Below are 15,387 nucleotides of genomic sequence, written 5' to 3'. Positions count from 1 at the left end.
TCCTTCCTTCCTTCCTTCCTTCCTTCCTTCCTTCCTTCCTTCCTTCCCTTTTCTCCAGTAGTGTCCTGGTGCTTCTCTTCTGGAAACCTGGACTTCCACAAAGACTGTCTTGTCAGTGGATGGTTGTCTAAGACAGTTTACCAGGTTTGCAGGGGTTCCCAGACAGCAGCTAAGAGGGACTGGAACCAGTTCATGGGCCACTGAAGGTACCACAGCCAGGACCAAGAGCTGTATTCATATTACCTAATGCACAGGTGGGCAAGACTCCTCCTAGTTTTCTTGGTGCATGGTGCTGGATCCCATAGCTCCCACAAGGCCATCTTTGTCCCTGGATAGATGCTGCATTATTTTTGTTTGGAGGGGGGACAAAAATGAGGGACATCTTCTTCCACCATGATGTAAAACAGAGTTCTCTTTCACAGCCTCTCCACTTAAGGGATTATACGCATATGGACAACCCCAAACACCTGGGATCATCACAAAGAAGATAATCTAAGAGTTAGAAAGGGATTACCTGCATGTTAATCAGTGCTGTATCTTAACTATCTGCATATTTGTCTCCCAAAGACCCAACTAGATTAAAAAACACATTTTTGAAGTGCAGAAATTGAACATTGCACATTGGAAAATCTGCAAGATTCCAACCTGCGTCCAAATTTAGTCCAGCAAAATCTTACCATATCTTATAAAATAAATAAAATGAGATAAAGCCAAATATAATAAAATAAAAAAGAAATGATTAAAAATTAAAAAGTATAGTTTCTCTCCAAAAAGTTTAAATCAATAGATCACAGCTCTTTGTGTTGTCATGCTTACACTCATTTCCTCACTCCTTTTTTTTAACAGAAAAATCCTTGATATGAAAACTTAAAGAATTTTCATTCTTACATAAAATTTGGAAACCAAGAGAAATTCCTTTCATCTTATAGCCCATAGCCAATTTTATCCCAGTATCAACCAGGAAAAAAGCATACCTTTGAATTATACAGGTCCCTGAGGTGTCAAGATCAAACTGTTTGAAGGTCCTGCTGTGATCAGTCTGGTTAATTGAGGTGGGATTTTTTACCTAAATGGTGAACCAGCCTCAAAAATAAATACATCTTTACTTATTTCTCAGAAATAAGGTGCTTTCATGATCTTGTTTGCATAGTAAGTTTAATCTTGTGACAGATTTCACTCTTGATAGTGAATTTCTTGAGAAAGGGCATTTTATTTATTATAATTATTTGTATGGACTTGTAGCTTGGAAAACAGAAACACTATATTAGCTAGAGAGGAGGAAGTGGAGAACAAGGTAGAGAAGGGAAGGTCCAGATTATAGTTTTTGATGACATATCCCAGAGGCAAAATGCTCCTGGGGGGGAAGGGTTGGCATAGGTCATGAATTCCTGGGAGGTCAGAACTGGAATGAGCTTCTGGATCCTGGAGTCCAGGGTTTCTCAGATATCTTCCTTCAGGTCCTTCTGAGGTGTTTTAGGGGCCTCACATCTAGGCTGGGGCACGGGGGCTGAAACTTATTTGGAAGCCCAAATACATAAACATAAATTCAACAGTTCCATGAGAACAGCTTGTGTGTGTGTGTGTGTGTGTGTGTGTGTGTGTTAAAATTGACTACTCTGTGTAGCTCATACAAGTAAAATCATATTGTATTTGTCGTTTTGTGACTGGCTTATTTCACTTAGCATAATGTCTAAAAGGTTCATCTACGTTGTAGCATATGTCAGAATTTCCTTCCTTTTTAAGACTAAAGAATATTATGTTGTGTGTATATACCACGGTTTCAAGATCCATTCATTCATCATTGGACATTTGGGTTACTTCCTTCTTTGGCTCCTGTGGATAATGCTGCTGTGAACAAATACCCATCTGAGTCCCTGGTTTCACTTCTTTTGGATCTACACCCAGAAGTAAAATCCCTAGATCATGTGATAATTCTGTATTTAATTTTTTGAGGAATGGTTTTCTACAGCGTTTTCTGTACTGTTTTCTATGATGGCTGCACCATTTTCTGTTCCCACTAGCAGTGTATAAAGCTTCTGATTTTTCCAAATCCTTGCCAATACATGGTATGTTCCTTTTATATATATGATATCTACTGGAATGCGTGTGAAGTGGTACCTCGTTGTGGTTTTGATTTGCATTTCCCTGAAGACTAATGATGCTGAGGATCTTTTCTTGTGCTTATTGGCCACTAATATATCTTCTTTGAAGAAACAGCTATTCAAGTCTTTTGCCCACTTTTTAAACAGAGCAACTCATTTTTTAAAAAAGATTATTAATTTTTATTTATTTGGGCCTCCAATTAAAATTTGAAGAAACAGTTCCACTGATTTTTTTAAAGAAAAAAATATATTCAGAATGACTAATCTATTCCATCTTCCCTTGCACAGGCCAGGGCTCTTCAGGTGGGCTCAGATGTCAACTTTCAGAGTTGTGCTTTGCCTTACATACAGATGTGTGCCTTACACACTTCTGTAAAGACCATCTCTCCAAATAAGGTCACATTCTGAGGTACTGGGGCTTAGGACTCCTGCATATGTTATTCTGGGGCAGATATTTCAACTCACAACACATTCCACCAGCCTACAGTTGCAGAATGTTGGTCTTGATTCAGACAGAGGTCACTCCAGGCTCATTATTAACCTCTCTGGGGCTCAACTTCTCCCTGTAATGGGTAATACAAGGTGATCTTAAGACCCTCCTCCAGCTCTAAAATCTCTCTTTCCCTTCCTCAACACCTACCTACTTCCCATGTGCCTGGCTCTCTGCTAAGAATTCTCTCAATAATGGGTTAAACATTTGAAAAACACTTGAAACCAGTGAAATGACACCTGTCCCCAAAGGTCCCGAGGCTAACAATGTTGCCAGGTGAACTGAGGAGACCACTGGCCTTCAAGCCTCAACCCAGCCTGTCTCAAAGATATCATCAAAGGCTCTTGGTCTGGATATGAGGAAGAATTCAAAAACAGACACAGCACGGTGGGTGAGCAGTACAAGCTGGAAAGTTTATTAACACGAAAGAACACTCTTGAAATGTGAGAGTGGGTGAGTGGGGAGGGGAGAGAGAGAGGGAGGATATTCCTCACTGGGGTTCAGGTTTCTATATGGTTTCTATAAAACTATTGGCAGTTGTTAACAAGAGGGTGAAATATTCTTTTCTTGTGGTGGGGATTTCTTGGAAGCAGGATTTCATGCTTTTTCTTCCTTATTTGGTCAGGGGTTTCCTGTCATGGCACCTACCATCTTGGGCCTGTCTGGTTTGATCTAGTTTCTTGTGGCCTTGTTCTTGAGGGCTGCCAGGACAGGCCTCTAACTTCCCCAATAGTTGGTCATGTCTTCCTCTTTGCTGGCCTCCAGGTATCCTAGCAGTGGGTCATCAGAGGGAGGGTATATTTTGAGGACAGATGGGACTTACCAGGACCCATCCAAGCCCAGTTCCCATCATCTTGGGATTCCACATGCCCCTCAGTCTACATCCAGCTTCCCATCTCTTCACACAACTGGAATACCAGCCTTCTCACCTCAGCCCTGGTGCCCGCACCACAGCGGCCCCCTCAGTCTCACCAGGAGAGCTACTCATGCGGAATTACAAATATTGTCCTTGGTGGCAAAATTATCCAGTGAAGGCGGGGAAATGCACCCACACAGCAGGCAGCCTGCAGCTGACAACAGGTCTCCCCCAAAACACCCAGCAGCCAAGCTCCCGAAGTGTCTGCTTTGCTAACATCTCCTCACACAGACATCTTTAGCCCCGGGGAAATGAGATGGACACTATGCTTTGCAACGCCCCCTACAAGCCCATCGTGATATGTGGGAAAAGCTGGTGGGAAACATTGGCATGTGCCTTCCCCTGGTGGGAACACATGATCCATTTTCTTTTTCCTTTTCTTTCTCCACCCACTGCTCCTCATGGAAAAAACTGAAACTATAGAAACATGTAAAGAAGGCATGAATATAATCAGCCACAGTCTTACCATACAGAGGCAGTTATTGTGACATCTTGACATTTTTGCTTCCAGAATTTCCCTGAGCCATTGTAAAACAGTTGAAATCATATTGAATATATTATTTTGCATTCCATTTTTTATTCATTTGATAGTCTCACAACATTTTGCTAAAATTGGTTATTAGTCAACTTCATAATGAATTATCATTTGGGAGACTGGCAACCCCACTGATGGAGCAGAAATTCAGCGTGAGTCAGTTCTTTGGCCCCACTGGTAGTTGCCTTTCATGTTGACTTTTAAGATTTCTTCAGACCCAGGGGAGCCAGGCCACCAATTAAAGAAAAACTGGGCAAGGCACTTGTGATACTCCAGGGAGAGAAGCGGGTGTCTGAGAATTGAGCAAGTCTGCATCCAAATATGGGGCAACCATCCCCCCAGGAACAGTGTTTTCTCAGTATCTTAGCTACCAGGACAAGCAGTGGGCAAGGCCCAGCTCGCACAAACTCCATTGTCCCAGATACTGCCCACCCATCGCATTTAGTGCTTAGTGACTCTGCAAGGTACTTACTGGTCAGCCGCATTGCAAAGACAATTTAATGGAGGCCTAGAGATTTTAATGACTTGCCTAAGTTAAGTAAGGGGCCAAGCTGGGATTCTAATCTGAATCCAGAGATTTTTACACCACAACCATGTTGCTTCTGGAGGACACTGAGAAGCCTCCCTTGCTCAAGCAAACTAATAAAGTATTCATTTCTACTGAAAATCTTCTCTCAGAAAATAAAGACCCCAAGCATGGTTGGTATAGTGGATGAAGTAGTGTGACAGGTAGATCCTGGCTCAGGACTGGGACATGAAGTCTCCCTACTTGACTGAGAACCACCCGTTGGCACGTTGAAAGCTGGTGGTTCTGCCAAGTAGGGGGACTCCAGGCATTGCCCTGAATTGTCCTTAACTGAAGAGTCACCTCATCCAAGGGTATGCGGCCTCCCCAAATACAGCCTGCATTCAGTTACTGGGCCATGTGGGGGATATAAAAGACTTGCCCTCATGCCTCAGAGTGGAACAGTTCTGAAGGTCCATCCAGAGTCTAGACCAGCCATGGAGGTCTGCTGAGACCTTTGTTGCAACAGCCTCTGTCTGGGTCCTTCTGCCCAGCACCTCCCTCTTCCTTCATTGCCCTACAGGCACTGATCCCAACAACACTCCCCAGTAAACCTTTTGCACATAAATCTCCTCTCAGAGTCTGTTTCTCAGGGAATTTGCCCTAAGACCTTAGACCATTAATCATTTGCATGCTATGAATGAAGGGGGTACAGAAATACACATTTTCCTTCCATAACTCCTGAAAACTAGCATACTCCCCTAGTACCATACTGAGGGAAGAGGGTTTTCTCGGCAAGAGATGGCTGGTGTAGGGGGATGGTGCACTCAGAAACAGCAGGCTGTGTGGGGTGGCAGAGCTGGGGCGTTCCGGCAGCCAGAGGAGGTGGTGCGTGCACTGAACAATTAGAAATGCCCCCACCCATGAGGGAGACCGGAGAGAGGGACCCAGGAGGTAAGAAAAAGATTAAACCCATGGTTCTCAATCCAGGCTGCACATTACAATTGCTCAAGGATCTTTTTAAAAATATTACTGCCAGGAGCACCCTTACTCAACCCCAAGTGTCCGACTTGATTGATCTAATGCACAGCCAAGATTGAGAATCATCTGGGGAACAGAGGTGGGCGGAGGTGGCCTCTAAAATCTGCTCTACAAGTTTATTCTGACCACTGGTAGAAGGGCCCTGACTTGCCACTAGGATCCCCTCCAGGGCCCCCGGCATGCTCACAGAAGGCAGCCCTACCTCCTGACCCCGTGAAGGCCCCACGACCTTCTAACAGCACCAACGTCCTAGCAGGGCTCATGCATGCATGTCAGGAGGGGGTTGCCTTTTCTAAGCAGTGGGCCAGCAGAACCAGGGCTACTACAGAGATCCGTCCTCAAAGCAGTCTCCTGGGATGCCTGTTAACCTGTGGATTCTCACACCCCACCCCAAACCTCCTAAATGGAGATCTCTCCATTTCGTAACAACCCCCTCCCCCAGTGAATCTTATGGATCTAAATTTGAGAACTGCTGCTGAGAGCTCACCACCCAAGCTTTCTCTCGTACACCAGTTCACTAGTGTGAATGTTTTGTTTTCGGTGCAGGAAAGGAGGCCTCCCAACTCCTTCCTAGTGTGCACTTGAGTAGGAGTCAGTTCATGTTCCCCAGTGAGCAGATCGGCTTGCTAATGAGTATCCAAGTGTCGGAGCAGAGCAGGAGAATCCTCTTCAGCAGATTCTTTCGGGTTAGTTTTTTTCCTTTTAGCAGCTATGGTAAACATCACTACATCGCTTGTGAATTGTCCCAGATTTTTTTTTTTTTTTGTATTGTGCAATTGAATTGACAGTTTTGCATAATAAAAGGTTAACATGATGAGCAAACAAGAAATGAATAAAGCTTGATTGTTCAGACGCAAAATTTGCAACAGAGAACACTGTACTTATCCTCACGCTCGGTCCGTTGTCCAGTAATTGTCCTCTCAAGATGTAAGTATGGCTCTAGGATGGATAAAAATAGATATTAAAGGGCTTGTACACAACCTCCCAGCAGCATTGCCTTATCGAGGAGGCACAATTATTTCTTTGACCCCCCATCTTGGCTTTCTGTAATCATAACTGGTCTATCTCTATTCCTCATCCACAGTAGTACTTGGCAGTTTTAGCTTCCTCATTTCATTACTTTGTGATGGCGCCAGCACCATATTAATGAAATTATTTTGTTTATCTTTCATAGATAGTGTGTCAGTGGGCAGTTAGCAGCCCCATCAAGGACCCTACGAGGATCCTCGGCAGCTTCAGGTCCCAGGGTCTCCCCCTTTCTCCCTTCTCTAAGGCCCCCGCCTAATTTCCTCTTTCCTCCTGGGGATTCATTTATCTTCCTTGTTGTAGTATTTTTGTCACACCCAAGACTGGCTTAGATACAGTCTCTTTGGGATATCCCCTTCTTTAGGTCCCCCCAACTGAGCTTAATTCATTTTCTTGTTCATTATGCTGGGGGACAGATGGAGAAGCCCAGAAATCCACAGGAAGAAGCTATCCTGGTTTAAACAGACTCTCCAAGAACGTTTTCTGGAGGGCTCTCCCATCGAGGGGGATGGAGGGGTCTCTTTTCAAGGCAACTGACTCAAAACTAAGAGCCCGATTTAGATCCGGTGGATTCTCAGTCCCTGCAAGAAACTGCTTGTCGATTCTTTGTTCTGGGCACACCCCGTCTTCCTCCTCAAGGTCTGCTCACCCCAGAGATTGGTCACAGACTTTCCTGGGCAAGTGGGATATTCCCCCACCCATTTACCAAATGCCCTTTCCCTATCTTCAAGCCATTTGCACCAACCTTGCACACTTACTATTTGCACTTTCCCCACTCCACCCTATTTTTTTTTCCTTTCGGGAAGAAGGAGGGGTTTTCCACAGGGCCCCAGCTTAGTTAAAGAATAAGCAATATGGCTTATGCCAATTCCCCCTTGCCCACCCACGTATGTTGGCTTGCCTAAGCCTTCTTGTCTCAAATTCCTGAGAACTTATTTACTGGAGATGCAATCAAAGAAGGAAGCAGAAATGACCAATCTCCTGTCCCATCGCCACGTGTCGTCCCAGGAAAGTCCTGGTCTGTGCGTCCTCCTCAGGCTGCGGTGACAGTGACCACCCTTGAACTGTGCTTTCCCAGCCCCGGGTGTCCATTCAAGGAGCTCACCCCAAGGGATGCTGGAACATTGAAAGGGGCAGAGCAAGCGCCCAGCAACTCTGCCATGACACAGGGTGTTGCCTTCCTGCTCCTTCAGCACAAGCAGGACTTGGGTCTCTCCAGGCCCTCTCCAGCAAGTCAGCAGGCAGGCAAGGGGGTCTTTTTTTGGGGGGAGGGGGGGTCGTTTTTTCCAGCGTGCCCATGACTAAGGATTCTCCATCGGTAGCAGAGCTCGGTTCTCCTTGGCCAAATGCTTCTGTCTTTTTTAGTTTGGCAACATGTGGCAACACCAGAAACAAATGTATCTGTTGGTTTCTTCAGGCAATACTTAGAGTGTTCAGACTGACTTGCTATTAAAACAGAACTTGAAGAAACACATGAAAATGACTTCCTTTTCCCTCTCTGGACCTTCTCTTTGTCCGTGTTGGCTTTCCCTTTCTGGCCTGGGTTATCACCTTTGTCCTTCTCATACGTGTTCCTGGTTTCCAGCTGAGAAGTCCCAGCTCTCTTCTTACCTGGCTCTGCTAAACTTCCACCAGCCATGGACTATGTCTGGTTTTACGAACTCGTAGCCGCCACTTACTGAATGGTTCCTGGGTACCAGACTTAGCATGAAGCCGTTGAGCCACCTTTGCTTTTTTTCACTCTCATGATGGCTGCTGAGTTAGATTCTATTATCATCACCATTTGGGGGTTGAGGAAACAGGCTTGGAGTTAAGTAGCTTGTCCAAAATTCCACAGTAAGTAAGTGGTGGGGCCCGGACACTATGATTTGAAAACTCAAGTGTGTATAATGCTTCTCTTGAAGATAATGCTGAATCTGTCACCTATTGCTCTGAGCCTAAGAACGTGACTGGGGCAGTTCATAATCCACCCAGAACACAGTCCATAGCCCAGCAAACTCAAGCTAGGTGAGCCTCCGGCCACTACATACTTTTGGGCACTAGCAAAAATCAACTCACAGGGCACCTGGGTGGCTCAGTCGGTTAAGCAACTGCCTTTGGCTCGGGTCATGATCCTGGAGTCCCACGATCAAGTCCCAAATCAGGCTTCCTGCTCAATGGGGAGTCTGTTTCTCCCTCTGACCCTCCCCCCTCTCATGCTCTCTCTCTCTCAAATAAAAAAATAAAATCTTCAAAAAAAAATCAACTCACTTTGTTGATTTGGTTTTTTCCACCCACAGAGGAAGGTAAAAATAATGAAATCGGTTAGATGATCTTTTAACTATATGGCAAACCCTCTGCATACCTGCCTGCTCTGTCACAACAGTCTCCTGTCCTATTTTGCAGGGACATCTGATTTAATCCCCTGAATCAACACTGTATTTGTTTTCTTTTATATATAAATTTATAAATATATAATATTAAATATATTTAAATTTATATATACATATATAAAATATATTTTATATTATATATATATATATAAAACCAAGATGGAACTTATCAAAATGAACAGGACTGGGGACAGTTTACCTTGGGGACATCCTGGAGGCTCATGATGGGAAAGGGGTGCAAAGGGGTCTTTGGGGTACTGGTAATGGCCTGTCTCTTTATCTGGGTGCTGGTAACTTGGATTTCATGTTGTGAAACATTCATCAAGCTGTCCTCTAGGATTTGCACTTTCTCACCACTCTGACCCCTGCCTGGACCACCTCCAGCACTCTCTTCTCTTGGTAGGGTCCTCTTCCATCTGTCCCTCCTTAGGGAGCCTCCCATGACCCCCCAGTCAAGATGAGGTTTCCCTGCTTTAGGTGCTCATGGATGGGCCTCCCGGGCCTGGCACAGTGCCTGGCACAGGTGGTTCTCATGAAGGAACTGGTAAAGGGGGAGAGGGAGGCAAGCAGGCAGAGGGCTAGAATAGAGGCTGGAGGGAAGAAAGTGAGACGAAGCAGAAGAAGCAGCAGGGAGGGGAAGAGCTGCGTCTCCCAGGATCTGGCATCTTGAGGCATGGCTAGAGATTGGCAAGATGGCGCCCTTGGGAGTGTTTACTTGAACGGATGAAGACTCTCCTTGGGAAGAAGTCACTCCAAGGGAAGGCAGACTCACCGGGGGCAAGATTGGCTGCAGGGGTTCACAAAGGGAGGGCGGAGACCCCAAGCCCAGCCCATCTCGGGGGTTCTCCTGGCTCAGAGGAGGGGACACACTAGAGCAATCTCTCTACCAGTTCTGTAGGACACTGAGAGCAGGGGTGTCAGCTGTGGGGGGAACAGACAGCCACCTCAGGGATGGTCATGACACTGGCAGAGGAGGGGCGGGTGACCACAGCCCGGGCGGGAGAGGCCACAGTGGGGTCTGTGCATTTGATGTGATGGTGGAGGCCTGGGTGGGCCATCATATGCACTGAAGGCAGTCCTGACCCGGTGGAAGACGAGGTGGGTCCTACGTGGGGACCAGAGGGCTGCATCTGGGGGCAGATGTGGACTGCTCAGTGTGGGAAGAATGCAAGGGGCATGCCACACTTCCTTCTGACCTGGAGGAAGACCAGCCAGAAAATTAGGATAGAGGTCACCCAGTTTACAGCCCCAGGCTGGATTTCTCTGGAAAACACACATTCCTGAGAGTTGGCTTCTAAAGAGCACATATGAGTGAGGAGGAAGAACACCAAAGAACCGGAAGCCCCAAAAGAAAACAGCCCCTTGGATTTGAAACAATTCTTCTTTCCAGGGTCCCCCATTTCATCCCTAGCGATTTGTGTGTCTCCTGGCACCAAGAACACACCTTGGGGAGACAGTTCCCCCCTTTTTAAAGATTTTTATTTATTTATCAGAGAGAGCAAGAGAGAGAACATGAGCAGGGGGAGCGGCAGGCAGAGGGAGAAGCAGGTTCCCTGCTAAGCAAGGAGCACAATGCACGGCTCGATCCCAGGACCCTGGGATCACGACCTGAGCTGAAGGCAGATGCTTCATCAACTGAGCCACCCAGGCGTCCTGAGACAGTTCCCCTTTTAACTCAATATTCCCAAATCTTGCTCTGAGGCAACAGTTCCTACTCTAAGGGGAAAAAAATATATTTGATGACATGAGAGAAGACAAAATCATCAGTAAGCAGGAAAAGCTCCCAGCTGGTTTTCTTTAGGCACTGTCTCAAGATACACTTACATGGATAGGACCTTCTAAAGCATTTTCACACCAAGTTTTTCTGAAACTCTGGCTTTCAAATGTTTTTGACTGTATGCCCTATTAGGAAAATCATTTTGAGCACGCACCACAAATAGAGGTCTATTTTTTCATTAATTTAATTCATAAAACAGCACATTTATTGCTGACTGTATTTACAGTGAAAGTTCCAGCAGCATGGGTCCCCTGGGGTGCAGGCGTTCCAGTAAATAAATAGGAGGGAAGACAAGGCAAGCCTTATAACCTTCCTATCACATAGTCAACCACGACTCAGAGGGGAAGGGACTGGCCCAAGTCAGACAGCTCGGAATTGTGGAAGTGGGATTAAAGCCCACTTTCAATGGTTGAGGGACCCCTCCCACCCACCTGGCTGCCTCCCTGGGGCACAGTCTCAGCCACACTTGGCAAGTGCTCCAGTTCTGCCTTCCGTGTTCCGGATCGATCCAGTTCGATCAGTTTCTGCTGATTTCCACATTTTTCTTCTTGCATTCCCTACTTTATCATTCTCACCTGGAACACAGGGTGAGCCCTGCTATCCAGGTTCTCCTCTCTTTCTCCCGGATCCATTAAGCAGCGAGGATGCCGACCTTGCCCCCAGGGCTCACCAAGCCCAGGGGTTAATGTGTTCCACGACCTGTTTGCGGAAAGTAGATGCTCTCTCCAGCAGAAGGCCCATGTGATGTGACTTACTTTGAGGGGCCCCTCTTGATATGCAACACATGGCAACCGCCCTTTGCTGTGTGAGAATGTTCTGAGAGCTTCTGTAGAAACACGCATTCCCCCATTCCTGATTCCTGGTGTAAATACTTGGAAACAATGAAAAAAAAACACACCCCAGGCAGCCAAGACATTGGCCGCTCAGCTGGGGGCTCCAGGAAGTGAGCTGGGATTAGGAGGTGACTGGAAGACCTTGCAGTTGAAAACAATATCCTTTCTCCAGGAGGCCCCGAGGTCTGGTCCAGGAGTCACTGTTTAACTAAAGTGGGGCATTCCCTGGTGAGCCCATATAAGGAGGAGCCTGCTGCGGGAAGGAGTATGGACTCTGCCAATCCTGCTTGCCTGCACTTTCTCCGGAGACTGTGACCCTCCTCTGCCACCACCGCTCTCCATCCCACAAAGCTGCTGCTGAGCACGGGGGAGCTGGCCAGCCCTCACCTGACTCCCACGGGAACACCGCTGACATCAGATACACCCATCTAGGAAGCAGGTAGGATGTGAATGGTGACCTCCCTGGACTTTGGACCACAGTAGTGGTCCAAACTCCAGTGGGCATATGAATTCCCCCAGAGAGCGCCTTAATTACATACATGCTAAGTCTCCCCATCAGAGAGATGTATCCAGTAGCTCCAAAAATCTGGGACTCCTGGTACAAATGGTCCAAGGTTGGCTTGAAGGAAAACAGGGTGAAGGATGAGTCGACTCCCTAAGAGAAGATCATCCAAGCTTGGCATATATGTCCTCTAACACCGAGTCCCCGTTGCTTTTGTACTCCAAGTCCCAACCTCCAGGGCGACACTGGCCATAAGGGATCCTCTGATGGGAGGAATCCTGTCTCCTTGTTCACCCACGTTCAATTTCTGACACGTAGTACATGTTTCATATTTGTGGAAGGCAGGAATGGGGCCCAGGGCTTGCCTTTTGTTTTCGGATGATCTAGCTTAATAATTACAAGAACAAAGTTGAAAAATCCGGGTTAACCACAAGACTGATCACCACTTCAGAGATTGAGGCGGCTCCTGTGACCAGGAGCTGTTCCCAGGCAGTGCCTCCGCCTCTGGGGCTGCTCAGGCCGGGTCATCCTTGAGATGAGCTTCTGTTCTTAGGGAGACCAAGCTCTCGCTGTTTTGCTTAAACCCAAGCTAATCAGACTAGAGAAGTGCAGACATTTTCCCTCTGTAGTTACAGTGGGTTAAGACCTGCCAACTGCCCTGCTTGTCCCAGGACAGAAACCGAACTTCGCTGACCCCCAGGTGGCATAAACAGGAGAGTGATTCGGCCTATCTTCTTGAATTGCTCCACCTTTCCCAGCTGGACCTAAACTTTTTTTTTTTTTTTTTTGGGAGGGAGTGATAGCTTCAGGAGGACTCAATACTCAACACATTGGGTGATGAGTCTAATCCACCACAGGTGTTTGTGCCTCCTGCTTTCCCCTCCCTCCCGGTACAATCCTGATGCAGATTCACAGAGGAAGGCTCTGAGAAGGGCCAAAACAAAGAAACTGGTCAAACTGAGTAGGGCCAGCGCTTCCAATCCCCAAAGCCGGGCTGGAAGTCCTGCTTCGGGCCCTGGCCACCCTGGGGTTCCGTCTGGCTTCTGTCTTAATCTCCGAATTCTCAGGGGACTCTTCTCTACCATGCACTGCCTTTTGCTTTGCACAAACTGTTTTGAGTAAAAAATTCTGTGATCTAATGGAAAGGCTGTGCATGCTCACCAGTCTGCAAGTGGACTAGGAACAACTAGGAAACTAGGAAAAGCTTGGCCAAACCTTATTTCCTCATTTTAAATAATTAAGCTAGTTGAACAAGGTGATCCCTCCAGCCCCTTGTGAACTGAGCTGCTCCTGCTGAAAGGCAGCTGAGGGTCATCTCATCCTGCTCAGAGACCAATAATAAATAAACAAATGGCGGTCTTTAAGACCTGGCATAAGGGTATGGAAATGAAGGCTGGTCCCTCGGCTGCCTCCTTCTGGGGTCGTAGGGAGGATGCACGGTGTCCTGTCCTGAGATAGTGACTGGAGAGGGGCTGCCTCTGAGCCCTTGGGCTCTGGGATTACCATTCTCACTCTGCCAAAACAGCCACAAGGGACCTTTAGAACTGAGAGTGGCCAGGACCTTTGGTTCTTTTCTCTCTGAAATGATGGTCCCTCGGGCAGTACTCTGCCTTCTGTTCCCTGGCTGGGTCAGCCCTGCTGTGCCCACCTCCCATAGCTGTGGATCAGGCCTGACCAGGACCTCCTGCAGCTCAGAGACCTGAGCCGGACCCCATCACAGCCTGTGGACCACGGACCCCAAGGGGTGTGTCTCCACCACAAGTGACCACACACCTGCTTCAAGAGACGTGGCCAGTGACCCACATCTGGATCAGTGCTGGGCACAGGAGAGGTCCTAGGACTGTTTCCTCGGTTCTCCTCACCAAACATCACATCTTGTCCCCAATCTAATCCTTACCCAGAAATGGCTGCCAACCAGTAAGCTACATCATTATGCTCCATCTCCCAAATCCCCAGCATCCTTTCAAGTACTAAAGTTAAACTTTTAGATGGCCTTACCTTGGAGAAACTCGGGGCAGAGGCAATCAGGATGGCCTGGCTCCTAGGACTCTGACTGCCGGCCACCACGGGCACATTCCTTCGACTCTGAGACCATCCTGATCCAGCACTGCTGTCTCCCTCTGACACTGTCTGCAAACCCTGCCTTCTTCCTGTGGCCACGTCACTTTCTCCAGATGGGCACAGGCCTCCCCATGGCTCCCTTGGGGCCTTGCCTGTTCTGGTACATAGCCCAGGCAGCGGGAGGGAGGCCGAGGCTTCCTGGGGCGGCATCTCCTCCTGGCTCAAGCTGAGGCTCTTCAGGCACGGTCCCTCCCCCTCCTGGCCTGCCCCTCCCCTTCCCACCAGGGCCTCTTCACACCGCTCGCAGGCAGGCTCCTAGACCCTCTGCTCCTCTTTCTCCCATCTCCCCTGCCTACCCCAACCCCTCTCCAGTGCTCTGGCCTTCTTGGATTTTTTTTTTTTAAGATTTTTTTTATTTATTCATTTGAGACACAGACACAGAGAGAGCATGAGCAAGGGGAGAGGGAGAGGGAGAAGCAGGCTCCCTGCTGAGCCAGGAGCCAGACATCCCAGGACCCTGGGATCATGACCCCAGCTGAAGGCAGAAGCTTAACCATCTGAGCCACCCAGGTGCCCCTTCTTGATTTTTTTTTTTAAGGGTGGAATGAGAAAGAAGGAAGGATGGAGCATGGGAACTCACAGAGGCCTAAACCCCCCTCAGCCTGCTCTTCTCTGCTTTACTCCCCTTTCCACACATACATTCTTTCTTTTCTTTCATGGTGCTCTTTGACATGCTTAATTCAGAAGATCTTTTCAAAAGACTTTTCCTCTCCCACTGACCCATGCCCTGTCCCTGTCCCCACGAGTGTGACCCATCCACCTGGGTGGAACCTTGATTTCGGAAAAGGCTCCGAGCAAGCAGCTCGGCCTGGGCCTTCTTGGGACATGCCATGGTCGGAAGTCCTGGAGCTGGCTGGCCAAGGGACTCTCTCCCTTAGCGTGCTTGGCTGCTGGTGCTACTGACCCTCTCTCTCCACCCCTGCCACCCCCTCACCAGAGTGGGGGGCGGCCATTGGCAGAGCCAGCACCACGCTCCCAGTCCCACACTCCGCCCCGTCGACCCCATGGCCTCCCCAGGCGTGGGACGCCCAGAAATGCCAGGCTCACACTGGGATGTTTGAGCTCCAGCTGCTGGTGTCCCTGTGCTGTGGCCAGAGCCATGCCCTGGATCTCGGCCTACGGACCTGTTATCACAGGAGGGGACTTCAGAGTGGTCCTTGCCCGCCA

The 15,387-nt window shown here is 48.0% G+C and overlaps 1 long non-coding RNA gene across 1 annotated transcript; it reads right to left on the bottom strand.

Annotated features, from left to right (window-relative positions):
• Window positions 1–4,051: 4,051 nt before the first annotated feature.
• Window positions 4,052–14,396, bottom strand: LOC118007738. The gene is made up of 2 exons (XR_004678474.1): window positions 14,098–14,396; window positions 4,052–6,528 (listed from the first exon to the last, which is right to left on the bottom strand). It is a non-coding gene; the product is annotated as an uncharacterized LOC118007738 (long non-coding RNA).
• Between the last annotated feature and the right edge of the window lie 991 nt (window positions 14,397–15,387).

The sequence above is a fragment of the Mirounga leonina genome, unplaced genomic scaffold (genome assembly GCF_011800145.1).
Source record: "Mirounga leonina isolate KUSES-001 unplaced genomic scaffold, KU_Mleo_1.0 Mir_125, whole genome shotgun sequence".
NCBI lineage: Eukaryota > Metazoa > Chordata > Mammalia > Carnivora > Phocidae > Mirounga > Mirounga leonina.
This window is presented reverse-complemented; position numbering and strand designations above follow the sequence as displayed.